Below are 24,017 nucleotides of genomic sequence, written 5' to 3'. Positions count from 1 at the left end.
CGTACCCTTTACACCGAAGTCCCGGGGAGGGGTTCTCGACGTCCCAGGGGGCCACCAGGGCACTTAAAAGACTTTGTTTGCTATCTGTAGGATGAGTTTAGTAATGTTGTTCAGCGTTGTTCCTGTTGTTATGTGGGGGGGGGTTGAAGCCTGTTATGTTAAAGAGAAGTTACGTTATTCTGAGGGCTGTGTTTTTTTTTCTGTGATTCCTCGAGGCGAGGAACTTTGTGAAGGGGGGGTAATGTAGCGTCACAGGGTTTGGGAGGAAGGGGTAGGACTTCTGAGAGGGGGTTCCTGGGGGTTTACTTCTGGGCGGGAGTTTTCGGGTGTTGTAGATTTCCGGTTGAGCTGTGCCTGCCTGTCCGATTGTGGAATCTAATAAACCGGCTAACAAGCTTTCTTCGCTCACTACCTCGCCTGTGGTCATTACAGTACATATCCACAGGCCACAAATTCTGTACAATCTTCATGAAACTTGCCCGATATGATCTTCAGAACAAGTTGAAAAAATGCTTCAAACATTTTGGCCGTGACAGCCAATCAAATTTGACGGTGAAGCCGCCAAACAGGATTATTACTGTGGTCATTACAGTACATATCCACAGGCCACAAATTCCGTACAATCTTCATGAAACTTGTCCGATATGATCTTCAGACCAAGTTGAACAAATGCGTCAAACATCTTTTTCAAATTCAAAACATTTTGGCCGTGACAGCCAATCAAATTTGACGGTGAAGCCGCCAAACAGGAAGTAAGCCCATTTCTCAGTAACTCTTTAACATATCATAGCCAAACTTGCCAAACAGGAAGCAAGCCAACTTTTCAGCAGCCCTTTGAAATATCATAAACAAACTTGGTGCAAAGACCCATGACATCATCATGGGGACACTCATCAAATTGACGTCACCTTTGACCTAGAGATCAAAGGTGATCTTTGACCAGTAGGGCGCTGTACTAAATGTGATGTGTTTTGTAAACATTACAATGTACATTACAAAACAAATACAATGTAGACATTGTATTATGGCTCGTTATTATTTCAAAAATAGTATTGCTTTGTGTTTACATTATATGCTTTTCATTGTACTGTCATCGATATAATTTTGGTGTGGATTTGGGTTTGCTAAATAAACACATTGGGAGCATACTCATGACATACTGCATGGCCTTCTGCAGTAATAGTTGTTTTTGAACTATGTGAGATCTCTGTGCTCAGCTGTACTGCTTTATCTTTACATATGAGGAGGTACTTGAAAGGTCTTGATGAACATTTTGGTCAAAAGTTGGGAACCACTGCCTGTGATACTGTGTTGCACTTGCAGGATAGTTCACGGGCAGTTGTGTTCGATCCCCATTGATCACAGTTCACGGTCTATGGCAGACTCTAGGCATCTTGGGCAAAATGCCCACTAATCCATGGCTGCTCATTGAGGAATACTGTAAAATACTTTAGAAATACACTTGTTAAAATCCCCTTCTGTAAGCTTCATCCAAGTTTTCTCTTGTGTAATATCTTGGTAACGAAACAGGAAACAAGGTGTCACTCCACCCATGGCAGCTCTGGTTTCCGGCCCTGAATCTATACCATCTCCCCCAAGAGGCTCTGCCATAACCTAGTAGGACCAGCCTGGGAACCAGACCAATACAGTGGGACTGCCTCTGAACTCATGGTGAGTCGCTTGGCTCATAGTTTAGGACTCTATCCTGATGATGCCCAAATAATGGTGACCTTTGACTTCTAGGGGGCGCTGTAATTCATGAAGATTTGTTTTAACTCCTCTCTCTTCAAGTGAGTATGTTTCAAACTTATTGTCAATGTCTGGTGATACTGCCAGACCAATCCATATCGCTAATAAATTATTTCTCATGGAAACATCTGAATTTAGCCGCCATGTTGAAAGTTGTCAAAATCAATAGTACATATCCACAGGCCACAAATTCTGTACAATCTTCATGAAACTTGCCCGATATGATCTTCAGACCAAGTTGAACAAATGCGTCAAACATTTTGGCCATGACAGCCAATCAAATTTGACGGTGAAGCCGCCTAACAGGATTATTACTGTGGTCATTACAGTACATATCCACAGGCCACAAATTCCGTACAATCTTCATGAAACTTGCCCGATATGATCTTCAGACCAAGTTGAACAAATGCGTCAAACATCTTTTTCAAATTCAAAACATTTTGGCCGTGACAGCCAATCAAATTTGACGGTGAAGCCGCCAAACAGGAAGTAAGCCCATTTCTCAGTAACTCTTTAACATATCATAGCCAAACTTGCCAAACAGGAAGCAAGCCAACTTTTCAGCAGCCCTTTGAAATATCATAAACAAACTTGGTACAAAGACCCATGACATCATCATGGGGACACTCATCAAATTGACGTCACCTTTGACCTAGAGATCAAAGGTGATCTTTGACCAGTAGGGCGCTGTACTAAATGTGATGTGTTTTGTAAACATTACAATGTACATTACAAAACAAATACAATGTAGACATTGTATTATGGCTCGTTATTATTTCAAAAATAGTATTGCTTTGTGTTTACATTATATGCTTTTCATTGTACTGTCATCGATATAATTTTGGTGTGGATTTGGGTTTGCTAAATAAACACATTGGGACCATACACATGACATACTGCATGGCCTTCTGCAGTAATAGTTGTTTTTGAACTATGTGAGATCTCTGTGCTCAGCTGTACTGCTTTATCTTTGCATATGAGGAGGTACTTGAAAGGTCTTGATGAACATTTCGGTCAAAAGTTGGGAACCACTGCCTGTGATACTGTGTTGCACTTGCAGGATAGTTCACGGGCAGTTGTGTTCGATCCCCATTGATCACAGTTCACGGTCTTTGGCAGACTCTAGGCATCTTGGGCAAAATGCCCACTAATCCATGGCTGCTCATTGAGGAATACTGTAAAATACTTTAGAAATACACTTGTTAAAATCCCCTTCTGTAAGCTTCATCCAAGTTTTCTCTTGTGTAATATCTTGGTAACGAAACAGGAAACAAGGTGTCACTCCACCCATGGCAGCTCTGGTTTCCGGCCCTGAATCTATACCATCTCCCCCAAGAGGCTCTGCCATAACCTAGTAGGACCAGCCTGGGAACCAGACCAATACAGTGGGACTGCCTCTGAACTCATGGTGAGTCGCTTGGCTCATAGTTTAGGACTCTATCCTGATGATGCCCAAATAATGGTGACCTTTGACTTCTAGGGGGCGCTGTAATTCATGAAGATGTGTTTTAACTCCTCTCTCTTCAAGTGAGTATGTTTCAAACTTATTGTCAATGTCTGGTGATACTGCCAGACCAATCCATATCGCTAATAAATTATTTCTCATGGAAACATCTGAATTTAGCCGCCATGTTGAAAGTTGTCAAAATCAATAGTACATATCCACAGGCCACAAATTCTGTACAATCTTCATGAAACTTGCCCGATATGATCTTCAGACCAAGTTGAACAAATGCGTCAAACATTTTGGCCATGACAGCCAATCAAATTTGACGGTGAAGCCGCCTAACAGGATTATTACTGTGGTCATTACAGTACATATCCACAGGCCACAAATTCCGTACAATCTTCATGAAACTTGCCCGATATGATCTTCAGACCAAGTTGAACAAATGCGTCAAACATCTTTTTCAAATTCAAAACATTTTGGCCGTGACAGCCAATCAAATTTGACGGTGAAGCCGCCAAACAGGAAGTAAGCCCATTTCTCAGTAACTCTTTAACATATCATAGCCAAACTTGCCAAACAGGAAGCAAGCCAACTTTTCAGCAGCCCTTTGAAATATCATAAACAACTTGGTACAAAGACCCATGACATCATCATGGGGACACTCATCAAATTGACGTCACCTTTGACCTAGAGATCAAAGGTGATCTTTGACCAGTAGGGCGCTGTACTAAATGTGATGTGTTTTGTAAACATTACAATGTACATTACAAAACAAATACAATGTAGACATTGTATTATGGCTTGTTATTATTTCAAAAATAGTATTGCTTTGTGCAGGGATGGACTGGCCCAAAAATTTGGCCCGGGACTTTGGGATGGAGAGGCCTTTTATGAGACCGCAGGAGTAGCGCGCGTAGAATTTTGCCACGGTGTAAAATAATAAAAACTAGTCCTTATCCGTGGATATGTGCATTGCAACGGCATGTCAATGTTGGGATGTGCATGTGTTTAGAATATTGTGAAGATCACTGGGAAATATTTTATAAGCAATCTTGTCCATGTACAAAATATTAGAAATTGCATGTGCCTAGAAAGGTAAATCAAGGCTGAAAATGATCTAAATAGTGCAAGATACAATTATTTTAGTGGAAAAAAATTGTCATACACATACACAGGGTTTGGGAGATGGGGGCGGGCCGGGGTTTGTTGTGCGTTGCTGTGGTTACTGGTGTTGAAGTGTTCCAATGGTTATTAGCGGTGGTATCTAATAAATCGCTCTCTAATCAATACTTCATTCACTGCCTCTTCCATGGGCATTACAATATTATGAATTGTTCTCCGACGTCTCTGGTACTTCCATAATTAGTTCAAGTCATTTTTATATTGCCAAACATGCTCGCTAGTGCACCTGTCATAGCTATACTGCTGTGTCCTGTTCCCGCCGAACCATTGGTCTCGCTGACAGGGGCGTCGCCGTCAACCTTGGCTTTTCCACGGAAAAGGTCGGTTAATTTAGCACATTTGGCTGCGTCTTGCTCTAACATTTTTTTCCTTTTCAACCTCACCTTCTGAGCGCCACCCAATTCTTTTGCCTCTTCACCACCTTTTTTCCTATTTGACATTTTCATATTTCTGTGTAACTTCAGTGAGATCAACGAGAAGTACCGGGTAAGTGACCCGGCCGTGTGTCAGGCTGAGCCAATCAGAAATGACAGACCGAGGAGCAGTCCAAGTTGGGAGGGGCCGTTCGGCTGCTCTGCTGCTTTGGCCGCTCGCTTTGCCCCCATACACTGTGGGGGTGCTTCCCCCTCTAAATTGACAGTAATACATCGGCCCCGTTTCACCGTCAGGCAAGAGCTCCGTTTCGCGCTGTAAGTAAGAATATCCGGCAGCAGGCCACCCCAAATCACGGCTTACTTAACTTTTTCATTTTTTTTTACATCTTTTACAAGAAAAAAAAATAGATAAATTTATAATAAAAAAATAAATAAAAAAAAACTAAAAGAATTACGGCCGACCGGCTCGGCCTGAAATCGTCCGGCCGGCTCGGCCTGAAATCGTCCGGCCGTTCGGGAAATCTCCCGAACCTCCCGATGGCCAGTCCGCCCCTGGCTTTGTGTTTACATTATATGCTTTTCATTGTACTGTCATCGATATAATTTTGGTGTGGATTTGGGTTTGCTAAATAAACACATTGGGACCATACACATGACATACTGCATGGCCTTCTGCAGTAATAGTTGTTTTTGAACTATGTGAGATCTCTGTGCTCAGCTGTACTGCTTTATCTTTGCATATGAGGAGGTACTTGAAAGGTCTTGATGAACATTTCGGTCAAAAGTTGGGAACCACTGCCTGTGATACTGTGTTGCACTTGCAGTGTAGTTCACAGGCAGTTGTGTTCGATCCCCATTGATCACAGTTCACGGTCTTTGGCAGACTCTAGGCATCTTGGGCAAAATGCCCACTAATCCATGGCTGCTCATTGAGGAATACTGTAAAATACTTTAGAAATACACTTGTTAAAATCCCCTTCTGTAAGCTTCATCCAAGTTTTCTCTTGTGTAATATCTTGGTAACGAAACAGGAAACAAGGTGTCACTCCACCCATGGCAGCTCTGGTTTCCGGCCCTGAATCTATACCATCTCCCCGAAGAGGCTCTGCCATAACCTAGTAGGACCAGCCTGGGAACCAGACCAATACAGTGGGACTCCCTCTGAACTCATGGTGAGTCGCTTGGCTCATAGTTTAGGACTCTATCCTGATGATGCCCAAATAATGGTGACCTTTGACTTCTAGGGGGCGCTGTAATTAATGAAGATGTGTTTTAACTCTCTCTCTTCACATGAGTATATTTCAAACTTATTGTCAATGTCTGGTGATACTGTTAGACCAATTCATATGGCTAATAAATTATTTCCCATGGAAACATCAGAATTTAGCCGCCATGTTGAAAGTTGTCAAAATCAATAGTACATATCCACAGGCCACAAATTCTGCACAATCTTCATGAAACCTGCCCGATATGATCTTCAGACCAAGTTGAACAAATGCGTCAAACATCTTTTTCAAATTCAAAACATTTTGGCCGTCACAGCCAATCAAATTTGACGGTGAAGCCGCCAAACAGGAAGTAAGCCCATTTCTCAGTAACTCTTTAACATATCATAGTCAAACTTGCCGAACAGGAAGCAAGCCAATTTTTCAGCAGCCCTTTGAAATATAATAAACAAAATTTGTACAAAGACCCTTGACATCATCAGGGGGACAATCATCAAATTAACGTCACCTTTGACCTAGAGATTAAAGGTGACCTTTGACCTCTAGGGCGCTGTAATGAATGAAGATGTGTTTTAACTCCTCCTTTAACCTCAGGGGGACATCAAACAGGAAGTGAGCTCATATCTCTGGAAGGCTTTCATGTTCCAACCCAAACTTGGCTCATAGTCTTATGACTCTATCCTGATGATGCCCAAATAATGGTGACATTTGACCTCTAGGGGGGCATTAAAACCACACCAAGTGTGATCAATTCTGAGTCTATCTTTTATTTTTTGATGTGAAACTTGTTGAAAGTGCTGAAGTGCCGTGTGTCTGTTGCTGTGGCTATTCTGCTTGCAGATGAGTTGTGTTACCTTGCAACGACGTGCACGATCAACGCATCAAACGACCGCAGAAAACGTATGGCAACCCTTATCCGTAGGCGGATGCGTTGTTAGCAGCAAATCTATTCCAGCCATTACAAAGCAACTTCAGTGTGTTTCCATTGTGATAACCATTTGCCAATAGCTTTCATTGTAAGTGAAATTACGGAGACGGTCATCATGTAGCCACTTAACGAATTATGTCTGTCCACCAAAATTTGTTTATGGAGTCATATTCTGCTTGGCCCCCTCATTGCTGCTCGCAGCTATATCCTTCTTTGGCGGATCCTTCATGAACCAGCTCCAGAACGCAAGCCCGTTTACCTTGTGTCTCTGTTAGAATAGTGCGTGCATTAAGTGCCAGGACGTACAACATACAATGGTGGCCAGAAGGGGCTGGGTAGCTATGCAGAGTCGAGGTGAACTCTGAACAGGTGAGTTTTGAGTCTTTTGCAGAAGCTGGTGAGCGGCTCTGCGATCCTGACATCGGCAGGGAGCTCGTTCCTCCACTGAGGTCCCAAAACAGAGAAAAGTTGTGACTTTGTTGATCGACCTTTGCTTGCTCTTAGCGATGGCGGTACTAAACGTCCAGCTGAGGTAGTTGAGCGGAGGGATCGAGCTGGGGTGTGTGGTTTTACCAATGCTTGGAGGTAGGCAGGGGCAGTTCCATTAACTGCCTTGTATGCCAGCACCATCATCTTGAATCTGATGCGAGCTACTACAGGGAGCCAGTGGAGGTCCCGGAAGAGGGGGGTCACATGGGAGAACTTCGGTAGGTTGTACACGAGGCGTGCTGCCGCATTCTGGATGCGCTGCAAAAGTTTAATCGCAGAGGCAGGGAGTCCAGCCAAGAGCGAGTTGCAGTAGTCGAGGCGGAAGATGACCAGTGATTGGACTAGAAGCTGAGCTGCTTCCCTTGTGAGGAAAGGCCGGATCCTGCGGATGTTGTAAAGTGCAAATTTGCAGGATCGGGCCACCGCAGTGATGTTTGCGGTGCAGCATAACTGATTGTCCAGTACCACACCGAGGTTTCTACAGTTACAGATACTACAGATACAGTGATGTTCTCAAGTCCATGTGTGGTCAATCTTTCCCTGGCATTAGGAGGAGCTCACTCTTGCTGAGGTTAAGCCTCAGGTGATGGGCAGTTGTCCAAGTGCTGACGTCTGCCAGACATTCAGATATGTGTGTTGCTATCAGGGCTTTGTCAGATGAGTGTCGTCAGCATAGCAGTGATAGGAAAAGCTGTGTGATATAATTCCAGAGCCCAGGGATCTGGTATAGAGGGAAAACAGAAGAGGCCCCAATATCGAGCCTTGAGGGACACCAGTTTCAAGCGGGCAAGGTTTGGACAAGGAGCCATTCCATGTTACCTGATAAGTGCGATTCGTCAGGTAGGATGTGAACCAGGAAAGGGCAGATCGAGCAATGCCAAGTTCAGCGAGAGTGGCAAGGAGGATCTGGTGGTACACCATGTCAAATGCTGTGGACAGGTCGAGGAGAATGAGAACCGATGAGGGACGAGGCTCTGGCAGCACGGAGGGACTCGAAGGCACGCCCCCTTTTTGTCTTCATCTTTCGAAAATCTGAGAGTAGGCCGAGAGCAGTGATGAGGCTCTCAACAAAATGGCTGCGCCCGTGAAGATATATATATTTTTTTGTATTTGTACCACGTAGGTCATTTTAATGTCTATTTTAAATGCTCCTACACACTTGATTACATTGCTAATTTATTCCGGTCAACAATTTATACATGGCATGGTCTTGCTGTGCGTGCAATATAATGTAAAGTTGTGTTGTTTGTATTCGGGCTGGTGTGCTACAGAGGCTAATGTAGCAAACAATAAATAACGACTAGCCAATTTCATGCCACAATCACAAAGACGAACAGGAATGCTATGAATGCTACGACACCGGACGTCAAACATGCAACTCGGAAGACTGGCTTCCGAGGATTCAGTACTTACTAGTCTTAGTTTGAGTGGTAGGGCGTTCCAATTCAGATCGGGCGAAAATAAGTGCGAAAATAAGTGTACTGAAAGGACCCGGATGGTGTACTCAAAACGGTCAAATCGCAAAGTGTGGATTGACACTTTTCGTACTCAACGGCAACGTAGCGGAAGAGGGCTGAGCCAAAGTCGGCGCATTTTCCACATAGCCTGCATTAATTCAGTCATTTTGCAGTTTTTATAGCTTTTATGGCTTTTTATAGCTGCTAGGCGTAAAGAGTTCGCCGTTCAAAGCAGGATGTTTATTACGGGGGAGGAGCCGCGGCGGCAGTCGTGACCGTAATTTCCGGTTAGTGCACCACAGAGTATTCAATTTGGAACAACACTGACATCTGAAAATTAGCGCACATAGTGAGTACTGATAGTGCACTACATTTAAGTGTACACATGGAAGTATGGATATTGGAACACGGCACAGATGTCTCGTCCGCGCTGCTGGCCAATGGAGTCGAACGTCCGCACTGGCGGCCATCTTGCCACAGTCAGCTCCTCTCCCATAACATTGTGTTGGTAGTGGTACATACAGGCTACTTTTTAAATAACCATAACTCGCTCAATTGTCAACCGAACTTCAAAGGGTTTGGTTTGTTATAAACGTCAGAGATGTAGTTTGGACACTGCAAACTTATGAATAATTATGTTACGTTCTAAAAAAATACAATAATGTTCTAAAATAGGTACACGCTTATAACCACGCTAATAATGTTGGTAAGAAACCAAACCGTTTGTAAATCCGTCAAGGTTTCAGCGAGATAAGAGTTTGTGCAGATCACTGACTGACCACAGATTCCAGGTTACATGCTGCCATTCCAACATGCTTCCATTCCGACGTCCTGCCAGTCCGATATGCCGCCATTCAGACATGCCCCCATTCAGACATGCCCCCATTCAGACATGCCCCCATTCAGACATGCCCCCATTCCGAAACCTTTTAGTACCGCCATTCCGACAGTCTATCAATCAGTGGCGCCAACTTCAGGTCAACATCGGGGGATCATAAATATTTCGTTCAAATGGGTTCAACCAAAAAGTAGCCGTTTCTTTATCTGTAATTTATTTGATCAATTCCACATTTTGGTTGTGATGATGTATGAAATAACCCATTCCATCAATTGACGACCGCATTTTACAAGTGTGTTACGAGTGGCCGGGCGTGCACTTATTTAAGATGCCCTGGGAATGTATAAATATTCTATGAAATTTAAAACTGGATAATTTAGTCGTTTGAGTTGGATTTAAACTCAATGCAGGACCACTATTGGAGTGGATTGGACGAATATGGGAACAAAACTAATTGTTTGGAGTGCAGCAGCAGACCGAATGGGCGCAGTTAACTTCATTCCGACGTGCTGCCAGTCCAACATGCCCCCATTCAGACATGCCCCCATTCAGACATGCCCCCATTCGGAAACCTTTTAGTACCGCCATTCAGACAGTCTATTAATCAGTGGCGCCAACTTCAGGTCAACATTGGGGGAATCATAAATATTTCGTTCAAATGGGTTTGCAGCATTCTTCGAAGAAAGTAGTCCAATCCGGATCGCTTTTAACTTACTTTATTTGTTAAAGTATTTCGGTATGGTAACTACGAAGCAAAAGGAGGGGAAGTGTGTCGAACACGTGCTGAGCGACTCCCAGCTGATCAAAACTCTAACCCGCAAGTCTGAGCTACCAAGAGTTTCTGAATCTCTCCACTTCTCTGTAGACTGTTATGGTCAAATCCACGCGGCCTGTGTGAAGTGGGCGGAGCCGGTGTGACGTATTAGCCTCGGCTTCCTCACTTGACTGAGGTGCTGCCTTCTGTGGATGGAGCAGCTATTGCAGCCTTCAGTAAGGTCCTGCTCCCCTTGTGGCTATGTATAGTATTTACGGCTTATTTGTTTGGTCCTGCTTCCTAGTGGTTATGTGAGGGTAATACAGCTTGTGTGTTTGAATCTGCTTCCTAGAGGCTATGGGGGGCAGCTTATGTTCTTAAAATACGTAACAGGTTCAACCAAAAAGTAGCCGTTTCTTTATCTGTAATTTATTTGATTAATTCCACATTTTGGTTGTGATGATGTATAAAATAAATAACCCATTCCATCAATTGACGACCGCATTTTACAAGTGTGTTACGAGTGGCCAGGCTTGCACTTAACATGCCCTGGAAATGTATGAATATTCTATGAAATTGAAAACTGGACCATTTATTCGTTAAAGTTGGATTTAAACTCAATGCAGGACCACTATTGGAGTGGATTGGACGAATATGAGAACAAAATTAATTATTTGGAGTGCCGCGGCAGAATGAATGGGCGCAGTTAATTTCATATCGGCCCAAAGGCAATACAATTTGCTTTACAAAGGAGAACGGCGAGAATATAACCTGCCCTAGACCCACCGTTCCACACAATTTCTCGCAGGGGATCAATAAAAATAAACCAACAGTTTTTGCCCATAGAAAGCAAATCCGTTTAACATAGAGTGTTAAACATAATATTTTATTATGGGTTTCCACTAAAAGGGCAAGTAAATATTCCCTCGTGGGCGGGATCTGGTCCGGGGATGGCCAATGAAATAGCCCTGCTCTCTGATGACATGTTTTGTGTGTGCGTGTGCGTGCGTGCGTGCGTGCGTGCGTGCGTGCGTGCGTGCGTGCGTGCGTGCGTGCGTGCGTGCGTGCGTGCGTGCGTGCGTGCGTGCGTGCGTGCGTGCGTGCGTGCGTGAAAGACGTCAACCTCATAGAGCTCCGAAAACATCACCTCAAAACAGAGACAAACGCTCTTAGAATTAGCCTACACATATTTGTTTGAGGAGTGAATTTGCTCCATCGATTTGTTTGCAGACAGCCTGCTGCTGTGGAATTGCGGCCAGGTGTCATCAAAATTGGCCCGTGTAATAAGCAAGGCCTTTAAGGTTGGTCATGCAGGTCATGCAGTTCACCTCGTCAGTCCAAGTATTGTTCATGATGAAATAAAGATCAGTTCAACGGGAGCATTATGTAGTGCCACGCAGACACACGGCAAATTACACATTTATTTTTGTCTTGTAATCTCCCAAACAATCAGCTACAGCAATTTATTGATATTAGAAAATTCAAAACGGGCTACATTTGACTGAATTATAAAAGGTATAAGTGGTAATATTGTAGCGCTTGCGGCCCGACACTGCAGGGGCGAACTAGCGCAATGATATTGACACAGAGGTGCTGACGTTTAACAGGAGAACCAGGCTTTATTATCCTTTCCATACAACTAACTAAGGGGTTGGAGGAGTGCCCAAAAAACAATATGGCGATATTGAACACTGGCTAGCTGTACCCGCCCCCAGTCCCAACTGGCCTATCAGGTTGAACTAGGGCAACTCCTTCCCCCCACAAACTCCCCATCAATCCCCCCCCTAGTCCTGCTGGGTCGCTACATGGCCCCCCCCTCTAATTCCTCATCCCTGAGGAAGAGCATAGTCTTGAAAGCAACCCGGGAGTCGCCGTTCCCTCTGCGACCTCCATCAACAGAGGAGTTCCCGTTGTTGCAGCCGTGTTCCTCGGCACCACAGCTCCAACTGGCATCACCTCCTCCCCTTGAGGCACATTCTGTTGGTGTCTTGGTGGGGTCCTCCTGTGGCGAGGTGACCTGACCCGCGCCCTGGGAGTCGTCATGGTGCCATGACGACTCTATGGTGCCATCCTATCCCTGTGCAGCACAACTATGCGGCCTCTGGGAGCCAGTCTGACTCTAAACACAACCTCGCCAACTCTCTCAACCATATAGCAGGGGTCAACCCATTTGCTGTCCAGCTTGGGGCAACAGCCTTTTACCCTCTTAGGTCCATACACCCAGGCACAGCGGCGACAGTAGTCCTCAACATCTCTCCTGCTCTGGCCCCAATAGAAGAGCCTGCCGTAGCCGTCTCAATGTCTTTGTCACCCCAAAGCTACTCCAGGGGATCCGTGATGTGCTTCCAGCACTTTGTCCCAGAGGTCCTTTGGCATGACCACCTGCCAGCATGGCTCCCCAGTGGCTGGCTCACGCCAGCACCTCTTCAGGGCTCCTTCCTGCAGCTCCACCCCAGGCCATTGGGACCACAGTCCTCTGACTGTGGCCGACTGGGCCACCACATCTTCCAAGGGCGGCCGGTTTTCCGTCTCCAGCCATCTCATAACCGTTTTAAGGTCAGGGTCCTCGGTTTGCAGTCCAGCCCAACCCCTAACATCATCGGGTAATAGGGCTCGACAGATCACCTCCCCCGTCTGTAGGTTAGCTGCCTCCCGTTCTTCTTCCCGGTTACAGTGGTGACAGTCTGGGGCACACGGTCGGCGGGAGAGGCTGTCTGCATTTGTGTGACTCTCACCGGCTCTGTGTTGTATGGTGAACTGAAAGGCCTGGAGTTTGTTAAGTATTTTAAGAAGCTGTATTACCCTCACATACCCACAAGGGGAGCAAGACCTTATTGGAGACTGCTCCAGCCACAGATAGCAGCACCTTTAGATAGGTGAAGAAGCCGAAGCCATTACGTCACCCCGGCCACACCCACTAGGCCACGCCCACTTGACGTCCACTAGCGGGTGATTTGAAGTGCAGAGCCCAGAGATCAATAGGTAGACGGCAGAGACCCTAGAAAGCAGGACCAAACATATAAGCTGTAAATACTATACCTAGCCACAAGGGGAGCAGGACCTTACTGAAGGCTGCAATAACAGCTCCATCCACAGAGGGCAGCACCACAGACAGGTGAGGAGGCCGAGGATAATACGTCACACCGGCTCCTCCCACTACTTCCGGGCCTTGCGGATCCATACCATAACAGACGGTTGGAGCCAGAGCAAGCCAGAATCTCTTGGCAGCCGATAGGATAGGGTTAATATAGCTTAGGTCAGCTGGGAGATGCTCTGCACGTGCAAAGACACGCTTCAACCTCCTTTTGCTTCATAGTTATCAGTTTACCATACCGAAATACTTTACCAAATAAAGTAACTGTTAAAAGCTATCCTTTGGATTTGATCACTTTCCTTGAAGAATGCTGCAATAATTTATTCGCAAAGACTGCAATATTTTTAGAACACTGTCATGCACCTGCGCATGAAATGGAAAATCGATCTCTGAGCAATAGATTTCAGCATGTTCTTTCTGGACAGAGCCGTTTACGAACGTCGTAAGGAGTGTTTCCTAAGAAGACTCCTAAGTGACCGTTTGGGAACCACCCCTATAGAGGTAAACAACTTTGATAAGTCTTAACGTAGGAGTCTTCGTAGCACGCTAAGAGTGGACGTTATCGGGAACCAGGGCCTGGATGTTTTGGCCCGTTTCTGTAGCTGAAAGTATGCAGGAGCAGTTAACTGCACAAAAAACAGGCAAACTGAATAAAGAAAACTTATGAAGAACAGTAGATGTGCTTGCAGTAGCAACCACACTAATAAACCAGATTCACCTCCGTGCGTCCTTTTTGTTTGGAGGAGCCCAGAAAAGTTACCTAGGTGAGGTGAAGTAACATTTGCTAGACTGGAGCCCAATGTGTGGCCTCTCCAGACCGCTGGGGACCCAGAAGGGCGGCCAGGGTACACACTGGCCACCAGCAGCGGTGATGAACAGCCACCCCTCAGCACCAGCCCATTCCCCAACAACGTGGTGGAGGGCAGAGGAGGACAAAGGAGGCAGCCCAGCAACCACCACAGATAGCATTCTGCAGCCAGCCACCCCTGCACTCAGCCCACAGCGGCCCAGCCAGCCAGCCAGCGCAGGAGCAAAGGACCCCATGATTCATGAGGGAGAATGGGAAAAGCCCTGTCGCCCTGGGAGAGGGTGGCTCTTCCACGGGCTGTTTCCGGCCCTCTGAGGAGCTGCCACCACAGCCCAGCTGAACCTCAACCCCAATCCCAGCATCCCTGTCCAGACAGCCCAGCCAATGCCACATCTGCTGAGACCTCAGCCAGGCAAGGCAGAACCCCAGGCCTCTGGTCTCCAGGATGGAGGGGGGAGGTAAGGTATGTGGGAGTGTGGAAGATGGCTTGGTGATGCAGCTTCACCTGGCCGAGTCTGATTGGACTCCGGGACTGGGTGAGGCTGTACACCTGTTGGGCATTGAGTCATCAATGTGCACACGTTAAACCAGTCATCAACATACACACTCAGGGAGATCTCCTGCACGGCAGCGGAGCATCCTTGCTCATTGTGTTCAATATCTAAAACAGTAACAATAAACCTGCGTCCTTTATGTTTGGAGTAGGCGAGAAAAGGTGAGTGTAGTACTGGCCATTTTCTACAAGGTCAAACCATGTTCAACGCTCCAGGTGTAGAATATCGCAGCCTTTGGTGGGATGACAGGTTTGACAAGATGGCCCCCCAATGACGTACCTTCAGGTTGAATAAAAAGAAAAGTGTAAAATGCGTTTAATATATAGGCCGATGACAAATAAATGTAGATATGACAGGAAGTCCAACACACATCAAACAAATATTGAATTCACTGTGCTGCTAAGTGACCAAATAGGAAATATTGAGACACATCCGTTATGCTTTCACTGATCAAACAGAACAGGAGGAATGTAATCACCTAAAAGTCAGGTCAACCCGTGACAGAAGACAAAGTAAACACAGGAATGCATACGGACATTCCTCGATTGATCGGGGAGTCACACGCGTACATCATACCAACAAAGAACAAGCGTTCATAAACATGTATAACCTTCCCTCTGTCTCTGTTCTGTCTCCAAGTGAGCACTAATTACCTATTGTGAGTATTTGCATTGAGCACGGGGGTTGTAACCCCTCCCCTGAAACCTCGTAAATCACATCTCGTCCCACGCTCCTAACAGTGTCTCCCTTTGTTTGATGTCCTCTCTCTCTCTCTCTCTCTCTCTCTCTCTCTCTCTCTCTCTCTCTCTCTCTCTCTCTCTCTCTCTCTCCTCCATCCCTCATGCGACATTGTGTGTTTCCTTTTGTGTGTGCGTGTCTGTGTGTGGATTTGCATGCTCATTGACCGTAGCACCACAAAGAGACCATGTTTGTCCATCATAGTACGGTCAGAACCAACACATTCTCACTCCGAGCGCGTCGATTTCTGACGAACGGTCAGTGACTTTTGCTTCAGTTTCTGACGCAAAGGGTACCCTTGCGCTGCTTTTTTAGACGCATGGGTTTTCAACTAGTTACAATGTAACCCTTTGACGGGGGACCCGATGGCTGCACATAGAGACGCTATGAGCATTCATATCCCATTGGCTAACGGAGGACCTTGTGCTTCTTTTTTCGACGCAGGGGTTTTTCCACTCATTACAATGTAATCCCTCCACGGCAATCTATAAAGCATAAGCATTCATCCCATTGGCTAACGGAAGAGCCGATGGCTGCACAATAACGGCGATTTTACAGTGACATCTGTGACATTCCTCAACACACTACACCACGTGTCCTTGTTAATTACACAAATGTATGGGTTAAGCTCTGGGCATCAGTTGTCCTGTTTGGTGCTTTGATTGAGAGAAACAATCGTTTTTTTGATCAGTGTTGGGTAGCTGAGGTCGTTGCTATAGAGACCACGTCCGTCCGTTTTGTTTCACAACTGACAGAGCTGCCAAGTCTCACCATTGGCCCTGGACACACTCATATCAACCAGTTCACACACTATCCAGAGGAGGAAGAGAAGAAGAAGACGAAAAGAAGAAGAAGAAAAGAAAGAGAAGAAGAAGAGAAGAACGAAAAGAAGAAGAAGAAGAAAAAAGAAGAAGGAGGAGGAGGAGGCGGAGGAGGAAAGAGGAGAAGAAGGGAGGAGGAGGAGGAGGAGGAAGGAGGAAGGAGGAGGAGGAGGAGGAGGAGGGAAGAAGAAGAAGAAGAAGAAGAAGAAGAAGAAGAAGAAGAAGAAGAAGGATAATAATAATAATAAGAAGAAGGATAATAATAAGAAGAAGGATAATAAGAAGAAGAATAGAAGAGGCGGAGGAGGAAGCGCTGATGCACATTCTCATTCCGAGCGCGTCGATTTCTGACGAACGGTCAGTGACTTTTGCTTCAGTTTCTGACGCAAAAGGGTACCCTTGCGCTGCTTTTTAGACGCATGGGGTTTTCAACTAGTTACAATAACCCTTTGACGGGGGACCCGATGGCTGCTGAAAACCCCATGCGTCGAAAAAAGCAGCGCAAGGGCCCTTTTGCGTCAAAACTGAAGCAAAAGTCACTGACCGTTCGTCAGAAATCGACGCGCTCGGAGTGGCTTCAGTTTCTGACGCTGAGGTCGTTGCTATAGAGGCCACGTCCGTGCGCTTTTTTGACAACTGACAGAGCAACCCTTTCTCATCAAAATTACGTTCCCAGAGAACTATTCGGCATTCTCAATTACGTTTGTCTAAAAAACGTATTTTGTCCGTGATTACGTTTTATGAACATATTGTAATGACCTCGCCGGTGACATAACGATGTCGAGTCATTAGTAATTGAAGGAACTTTTAATGAACCAAAACCAGGTCACTGAAACCCGTAACCAACGGCAGATATCCCACCCAAAACAAACCCCGGTTACCCCGGCAACCCCCAACTTGGCCCGGTCAGACCCCGAGGGCAGGCCCCCCCCTTCCTGCCCTCGGGGTCCGACCGGGCCAAGTTTCGATGCGGAGGTCCCAGTTAGGCCCTAGAATAAGGTATTAAAATTTCAGGGCTGTAGGAACTTCCTATCCCAAAAACAGTTTTTCCACCACATTCTGAACCATTAGGTCTTGCAGGCTGCACTTCTGAGGGGCTTTGTCCAAATGACACTCCATTTGGGAAAACTTTTTTTCTCTAAGGGCTAGAACTCCAAATCTCGGATATGTCGTTCACGGGGCCCCGGGAAATGTGTGTAAACATTTTAGCATCCCTAGCTATCTCGAAAAGGTCGGCAAAGGGGCGTGACCTCCAACAGTACAGTAAATGTACATAAGACAGAGGTTAGTTTCTAGACCCCATTTTTTGTGGGATGGAGGTGTACATTTGTGGCTAAAGGTGTGTAGACACAGCTGGCCTGTGGCACGTTTTTGAAGTCGGGGGTCAAAAGGTCAAAAGGAGCCGGCACCACGCCACTTATGAGATAACAAAAAGTTAATGTGTGTTTCTCTCATAACTTTTTGTCATTAAAGAGATGCCTGATTCTCAGATATGCATGTTGGATGGCTAGGGTGTAGGTCTGGGAAGAACTTCAGGCCAAAATCTTGCAAGCGAGCCGCTGGGTGAGTTGCAACGAGATGGAGCACTTGCTGAGTCATTTCCTGTAGTGCTGGAGCCACAGGTTGAAGCGTATGCGTCCTTTGAGACCCTCTTTGATATATAAGAGACCCTATACATATACAGCTTACTTAAATGTTGTCGAGTCAGTCACCTATTGCATCACTTCCTTTATGGCTTCGGCCTCCTAATTGATCATTGTAGGCTATAATTGAATGCCCTCTTTCATATATATATGATACCTCCACCACTGGGACGTGGCAACAATTCTCCAAATCCATATGGGGAGGGGGGGGATGCTTGTGGACAGTAGGGGTTTACCTAGACATAAATAGGAAGTAAAATCAGGAGAAGGAATGACCGCTCACAAATATTTATTTAATAAATTGTTTCAAATAACCTCCCTCGTTAAATCAATGAGCTTGGTGTTTTGCTTTCAAAAATTAGTTATAGAAAAAGTCTAAACTGTAGAAAATAAACACATCCAAGCTGCCTTTTAAGGATACCTTGGAATATCTGTCTATTTTTCAACCATCGGACCCTAGTTTACGACAAAAACAACCCAATTGACGGCAGCTCCTTTGCCGCGTGAGCCACGAGTATTAGAGGGGGTGGTCGATAGCAACCACCATAGCAACCATGACGGTCAAGTGACTGGATTCAGCCCGGTTGAAAAAAATAGAATAGCCTACCTCCCTACACACTCAGTAGTAGATTAATGATATTTAAATTATTATGACCATGAAGTCTTTATTTGTATGGGTTTACATTTCGTTGTGTAGCATGGAAAAATCTGAGAAACACTCCCATTCAGAATAAATTGGTTTACACTTCGTTCTTTGGAGCACGGTTATTTTTATTTATTTATTTATTTTCCGTTTTTGAGGAGTTGAGGATTTCTGCAATAATCCAAAATCCAATGGAAAACCCGTTGGCTTTTTGTCAAGGGAACCGAGGGCGACGCTCACTTCCGGGTTTGCCAACATACGTCATCCCTCTCCACCACTCTATACTGTAAAAACACATGTTCAAGATGAATGATAATGCATTAATTTATTCTTTATTCTGCCATAGTAACACGGTAAATAAATGGCAAAATTAGGCTGAGAACGAATTCGTATTTACGATATTGTAGCAACCCTGGGACAGTTAAATAGTTTGTGTGTTATGTGTTGCATTGTATTTCGTTGTCCGTTATGCCAGTTGTTCCTGTGTGCATGTATTGTACTGTTTCTTTCTTGTCAATCCAGGTGGGATGCGAATCGTTAGGTCAGCTGGGTTAGGGCCTCTTGAAGAACACGAGGGTGGGGGCCTGCACATGAGGTGAGACCGGTTGGGGGTTGCCGAGGGTAACACGGGGTTAGTTTTCGGTGGGATTTACTGCCGTTGGTTACGGGTTTCAGTGACCTGGTTTTGGTTCATTAAAAGTTCCTTCAATTACGAATGACTCGACATCGTTATGTCACCGGCGAGGTCATTACAATATGTTCAATAAAACGTAATCACGGACAAAAATACGTTTTTTAGACAAACGTAAATGAGAATGCCGAATAGTTCTCTGGGAACGTAATTTTGATGAGAAAGGGTTGCTCTGTCAAAAAAGCGCACGGACGTGGCCTCTATAGCAACGATGTTGCTATATATATAGCTATGTTTCTCTCAATCAAAGCACCAAACAGGACAACTGATGCCCAGAGCCTTAACCCATACATGTTGTGTAATTAACAAGGACACGTTGGTGTAGTTGTGTTGAGGAATGTCACAGATGTCACTGTAAAATCGCCGTTATTGTGCAGCCATCGGCTCTTCCGTTAGACAATGGGATGAATGCTTATAGCTTCATATATTGCGTGGAGGGATACATTGTGTAATGAGTGGAAAAACCCCTGCGATCGAAAAAGAAGCACCAAGGTCCTCCGTTAGCCAATGGGACTGAATGCTCATAGCGTCTCTATGTGCAGCCCATCGGCTCTTTCCGTTAGCCCAATGGACATGAATGCTCATAGCTTCATATATTGCCGTGGAGGGATTACATTGCAATGAGTGGGAAAACCCCCTGCGTTCGAAAAAAGAAGCGGCAAGGTCCCCGTTAGACCAATGGGATATGAATGCTCATAGCGTCTCTATGTGCAGCCATCGGGTCCCCCGTCTCAAAAAGGGTTACATGGTACTAGTTGGAAAACCCCTATGCGTCTAAAAAGCAGCGCAAAGGGTACCCTTTTGCGTCAGAAACTGAAGCAAAAGTCACTGACCGTTCGTCAGAAATCGACGCGCTCGGAGTGAGAATGTGTTGTCAGAACACACATGTTTGTCATTAATGAATTTCTATTCTGAATTAATACTTCTATCTCTCTCTAGGTCGTCCTCAGACGAGCCCTCCATCGTTGCTTCCAGTCATCCCGATTCTCCATACATCTGGCCAGTTCATTGGTACTTTGCGCTCCTGCATCCTTCTTGAGTACATCCACGTATGTTAGTGTAGGACGTCCTCAAGACCAATGCCCATGGGTTGGTTCCCATAGTACCAATTTGCTGGCTGGCAGCTCTTGGTGTCTTTGGCAGCGTCGCGCCAGTCTCATTCTCCTGGCAGCTACTTTCTCACTCACCCTTGGTATTCCTTCATACAGGATCCTGTTGGTAACATGTGTACTCTTGCTGATGTTAAGTACTGCACACAGCATTCTGGTGTAGCACCCGTCTAAAGACTTCTGCAAGTTTGGCTTCAGGGGCCAGCATTTGCTGCCGTAGAGGAGAACAGACTCTACCGTTGCATAGAAGAAGCTGAGTTTGATTTGACGGGGGAGGTTGGAGTTCCATGCACAGGTAATGCCGTTCAGGGTCCTCCATGTGAGTGCCTTCCTCACCTTTAGGTCCTGCTCGGTTGAGTTGACCCATGAGCCCAGATACTTGAAGTCCTCGGCTTCCTTCAGCACAGTGCCACCAGTTGTTGTCAGCGGTTGATTCTCCGGTGAGATGTTGTAGGTGATGACATCTGTTTCTTGGCGTTTAGCCTAAGGCCAACCTTGGCACACTCCAGCTCCACTCTGTTCAGGAGTTCCTGTGCTTGCTCCATGTTTTTGGAGAGCAGGCTGATGTCATCCGCGTAGTCCAGGTCTGTCAGGACGACTGCAGGGTGTCGCTTTGACCTCCTTGGGGTTAGGGTGAAGCCGAGGTCCTGCTCCCGCCCACTCATGGCTTTTCTGAGCGCGTAATCCAGGACTATGATGAAGAGGAAGGGGGCTAGTGTGTCCCCTTGCATTACTCCAGCCAGGATATCAAACTCCTCAGTGTTGCCATCTGAGGTAAGCACCTTGCATCTGTTCCTGCGTACATGGTCTCAATAGCCCGGAGTAGGTTGGGAGGAACACCATAGGCCTTAAGGATCTTCACCATCGTGCCTCTGTGGATCGAATCATATGCCTTTTTGAAGTCGATAAAGCACAGTACAGCTGTCAGGTTATCCTTCTTTACCTCCTCGATCTATAATTCATCTTATCGGATCTAATCCGTAACAGAATCACCATGAATGTTCGAGGTGAATGACAACCCCTGGAATGTTGCGTCTTGCTTCTGTGAGCAGGGTTCAAGATGAACAACACCAACAGCAGACTAAACACACACTGGTAGCGCTTTTTCTCCAACATGCTGTATGAGAGAGTGTGCGGTGATGGCTGGTTTAACCTGTGCACATTGATAGTGCGTAAACCAGCCATCATCCACACACACACACACACACACACACACACACACACACACACACACACACACACACACACACACACACACACACACAAAAAAACTAGGGAAAATACCCAGCCAAAACAAAACAGTTTGCTGGTTTCTGTCTGCTGTGGCACCACCTTGCCCCGAGTTCTTCATTTCATAAGGTGAGCACAGACACACACACACACACACCACACACACACACACACACACACACATTAAACACAATGTTCGAAATGATGACAACACCTGTTGTCTTGCCGCTGTGAGCAGGGTTCAGGCTGAACAACATCAACAGGGGACTAAATACACGCTAAAAAGACATCAACGTGTGTGTGATAGCAACGAAGATGTGTAGGGACGGCATGTGGCTCAGAAGGTAGAGTGGCTTGGCTAGTAACCGGAAGGTTGCTAGTTCAGTCCTTGGCTCCTCCCTGAGTGTCGAGGTGTCCCTGAGCATGACACCTCACCCTTACTGCTCCCGATGAGCTAAAGGCCAGTATCAGCCATTGGCCTTACATGGCCGATACTGCCGTCGGTGTGTAAATGTGTGTGCATGGGTGAATGTTAGGCGATATTGGATTGGATTGGATTCACTTTATTGTCATTGTGCAGAGTACAACGAAATTAGGTTTTGCAAAGGGAAGTGCAAAGGAGCAGTAAAGTGCAGTTTGTACATGAATTATACAGTATCAGAGCAGCATAGAGGTACAATAAGTGCAGTACATATAAATATAAATAAAGTAATATAAATTCAAGTAGAGGGATAATTGTTCAGTCAACTAGCATGGATATAAATATAAATAAATATAAATATAGTATAATAATATTTTATTATACTATATTTATATTTATGTACTATGGGTACTATGGGTGTTGATACAGGGGATATGTAAATTCAAGTAGAGAGATAGTTGTTCAGTCAACTAGCATGGATTAGTGCAATGAATGGCCGCGGGGGGGCAGACACTGAGGGGGGGGGGGGGGGGGGTGGAGTTTAGGAGGGTGACAGCCACAGGGAAAAAGCTTCCCCTAAACCTGCTAGTCCGGGTCCGGAGAGACCCGTAGTGCCTCCCGGAGGGGAGGAGGGTGAACAGTCTGTGGTTGGGGTGAGAACAGTCCTTGCAGATGCCGCGCGCCTTTCGCAGGCATCGCTTGATCTGGACAGCCTCGATGGAGGGGACTGAGGAACCGATGATGCGTTGCGCAGTTTTCACCACCCTCTGCAGGGCTTCCGGTCAGAGACAGAGCAGTTGCCATTCCATACTGTGACACAGTTGGTAAGGATGCTCTCAATGATGCAGCTGCAGAAGTTCACCAGGATCTGAGGAGACAGATGGGCCTTTTTTTATTTCCTCAAGAAGAAGAGACGCTGGTGAGCCTTCTTGATCAGCTTAGAGGTGTTGAGGGTCCAAGAGAGGTCCTCTGAGATGTGGACACCCAGGAACCTATAGCTGGTGACACGCTCAACCTCCGTCCGTTGATACGGATGGGGGTGTGTGTGCCACCTCTAGACTTCCTGAAGTCCACGATGAGCTCTTTCGTTCTTAGTGTTGAGAGCCAGGTTGTTGTTGGCGCACCATGCAGTTAGGTGTTGGACCTCCTCCCTATAGGCCGTCTCATCGTTGTTGCTGATGAGACCAATCACTGTAGTGTCGTCTGCAAACTTGATAATCGTATTGGAACCATGTATAGTTGTGCAGTCGTAGGTGAAGAGGGAGTAGAGGAGGGGGCTCAGCACACAGCCTGTGGAACGCCAGTGTTCAGGGTGAGGGTTGAGGAGTGTGTTTATCCAACCTGACAGACTGTGGTCTGTTGGTTAGGAAGTCCTGTATCCAGGTGCAGAGGGAGGGTTGATGCCCAGATCAGTAAGCTTGGTGATCAGTTTGGAGGGGATGATGGTGTTGAACGCTGAGCTGAAGTCAATAAACAACATTCTGACATAGGTGTTGTTGTTGTCAAGGTGGGAGAGGGCAGAGTGGAGTACCGTAGAGATGGCATCCTCTATGCCAGGGGTGGCCAACCTGCGGCTCTTTGCCTCGTTTCGTGTGGCTCTTCAGTTCACATCAAATTTTGTGTTAAATATTTTCTTCTTTTTTTTTTTTTTTTATGTGTGTGAATGTTCGCAAACGTTTTAATTGATGACGCAAAATAACGTTCACAAACGTTTGGTGTTGATGCAACATAAAATGGCCTGCTCAGCTTGGAGGAGCTGTCACGTTAAAATTGTACCGGTGGCGAAAATTGTACCGGCCTACGTCATCAGTTGTTGAC

The 24,017-nt window shown here is 45.9% G+C and overlaps 1 protein-coding gene and 1 long non-coding RNA gene across 2 annotated transcripts in view; one reads left to right on the top strand and one right to left on the bottom strand.

The window, feature by feature from the left end:
* Nucleotides 1-24,017, bottom strand: part of LOC130381589 (C-X-C chemokine receptor type 2-like) — a 42,108-nt gene that overhangs the window by 12,313 nt on the left and 5,778 nt on the right. The window lies entirely within an intron of this gene.
* On the top strand, nt 1,231-3,799 carry LOC130381591 (uncharacterized). The gene is made up of 3 exons (XR_008895438.1): nt 1,231-1,671; nt 1,744-1,790; nt 3,017-3,799. It is a non-coding gene; the product is annotated as an uncharacterized LOC130381591 (long non-coding RNA).

This window comes from Gadus chalcogrammus, chromosome 4, assembly GCF_026213295.1.
Source record: "Gadus chalcogrammus isolate NIFS_2021 chromosome 4, NIFS_Gcha_1.0, whole genome shotgun sequence".
In the NCBI taxonomy this organism is placed as follows: domain Eukaryota; kingdom Metazoa; phylum Chordata; class Actinopteri; order Gadiformes; family Gadidae; genus Gadus; species Gadus chalcogrammus.
This window is presented reverse-complemented; position numbering and strand designations above follow the sequence as displayed.